Consider the following 2,503-nt stretch of genomic DNA (forward strand, 5'->3'; position numbering starts at 1 on the left):
CCCAAGATAAAGTATTCCTTTTCTATGTGCCTTTGGTTTCATGTACTACCTCTACCATCACATTAATTACTAGTTTTATCACACATTCTACACATAATTACTTATTGCTTGTTTGACATCAAGATGATTGAAAAATGCAAAGATTATTCTCACTGAGATTACTTCTGTGGGCAAAAACAGATATTAAGTAAACAAACAAACAAACAAATGAGAGCATGTTGAAGGCAATAATGATTATTACATAGGGGAATTACTGTAATTCTTCTGAAAGCACTAATTACAGTTAGTGGCTGTTAATTTTATGTGGGTGGAGGATAGAACATGAGAACGATACACTTAGTATAATTTAGTTTGGGTTGTCAAGGGAAAACATCCCTAAATAACTCAAAATTGAATAAGGAGAAAGACCTAACCATAACAGAATATGAAAGAAGGCATTTTTCTAATGCAAAGAATAGCAAGTGGCAACATATAAATATCCTAAGTTTAAACAAGCTTGGTATAGAAATAGAAAGGAATAGAAGGAAAGTTTGCTGGGTTTAATTAGCAAAGAGGACAGTGGCAGCAGATGAGGGGTCAGAAAATATAATGCTTTCTCGACCATGGTCAGAAGCTTTACTTTTATCACAATTATAATGAAAAATCATGTGAAAGTTTTTAATAGAGAAGTTGTGAGAGAGACAAACCATTGCCTTTTAGTTTTCTCTCTCTCTCTCACAACACACAGACACAGACACACACACAAACACACACATACACACACACACACTTTCTTCCACTTGGTAGAAGAATCTTTGTGTATTACTTGTGTGTTTGGTTATTGAGATTTCCCAATCTGCCTTATAGGAAGCTTTGGACATAGAAGTTTGTCCCAGTGGCTTATAAGTAAAAGTGACATGTGCAATTTCCAGATCATCTTAAAGTTTAATAATAATTATAATTCAGTTTATAATATGATATTATTATTAGATAATTATTGGATGTAATTATTAGATGATAATTAGATATTATTATTGAATAATAACTGTAATTCAGAATTAAAATTCTGAATATTTTTCTCCATTGGCAAGTCTTGACACCTTTGCTCAAAATCAGTTAATCATAGATATGTGGGTTTATTCTGGACTCTCATTTCTATCCTATTGATTTACATGTCTATCCATACGCTGGTACTACAGTATCTAGATTACCATTGTTTCATAGTAAGTTTCGGAATTAGGAAGATGAATCCTTCTGGTGTATTTTTGTTTTAATTTCCAAGATTGTTTTGTCTATTCTGAGTCACTAGCAATTCCGTAAAATTTCTGAATCAACTTGTCAATTTCTACAGGTAACAAAGCAGGGATTCTGATAAAAGTTTCATTGAACCTATATATCAATTAAGAGTATTGCCATCTTAACGCTAAATCTTTCAATGTATGAACACAAAATTTTTAGAAATAATTTAGATTCTTAATTTGTTTTGGCAATGTTTTTTACTTTGTTCAGAGCATAGGTTTTGCACGTCTTTTGTTAAATATTTTTCTATACATTTTATTCTGATACTATTGTAAATGAAATTGCTTTCTTCATTTCATTTTTGGAGTTTTCATTACATGTATTTAGAAATACAGTTCATTTTTGTGTATTGATCTTGTATCTTGAAACCTTCTGAACTCACTTATAGTATTTTTATTGGCTGCTTAAAATTTTCTTATATACATCATCATGACGTCTACAAATAAGAATAGTTTAATATCTTTCTTTCCAATCTGCATGCCTTTTATTTATTTTTCTTGCATAATCTCCCAAGCTACACTCTTCAGGAAAATGTTGATCAAAGTTGTAAGAGAAAACGTCTTTGTCTGATTCCTGATTTTCATGGGAAAGCGTCACCATTAAATTCAATGTTAGTGTGGGTTTTTGTAGATGCCCTTCGCCTGGTTAAAGATGTTCCCTTTTATTCATAGTTTGTTGAGTGTTTTTATTATCAAAAAATATGGAATGGTTCGCAAAGTTACGTGTCATCTTTGTTCATGGTCCATACTAATCTTCTTTGTATTTTTCCAATTTTAGTATATGCTGCCAAAATGAGTACAATGTAACATAGTTTTAATTTCTTTATATTTTTAAAGCTTATTTTATTATATAATGATTGCCTTTTTACTCCTTCATCTCCTACTCCAGATAGTATAAACTCATTTACAGCAGGACTGAAATCACTGCAGTCATTATCAAATCTCTAGTTGTTAGCTCTGTGACTTCATATTTTCTGCATTCAATCAGTAGTTACTGATATTAATGATGATATTCAGAAGGCAAGTGGAATAAGCTTTAATTGATGGAATCATTGGAAGACCATGATGTAACTCCATTTCTGCCATTATTATATAACATGACCCTAATAAAATGATTCCTTCTTCTAGGCCCAGTTATCACATCTGTGACTTGTGTTTAACGCTAGATAATCTCTAACTTACTTTAGCTCTCTCATATGGCCTCTTAATTCAGTTTTTATAACTCA

General features: G+C 31.2%; 1 non-coding gene across 1 annotated transcript; it reads right to left on the bottom strand.

Annotated features, from left to right (window-relative positions):
* Positions 1–1,972: 1,972 nt before the first annotated feature.
* LOC129035903 (U6 spliceosomal RNA) lies at positions 1,973–2,075 on the bottom strand. Its single transcript, XR_008502394.1, has one exon. It is a non-coding gene; the product is annotated as a U6 spliceosomal RNA (small nuclear RNA).
* Positions 2,076–2,503: the final 428 nt, after the last annotated feature.

Source organism: Pongo pygmaeus, chromosome 3 (genome assembly GCF_028885625.2).
Source record: "Pongo pygmaeus isolate AG05252 chromosome 3, NHGRI_mPonPyg2-v2.0_pri, whole genome shotgun sequence".
NCBI lineage: Eukaryota > Metazoa > Chordata > Mammalia > Primates > Hominidae > Pongo > Pongo pygmaeus.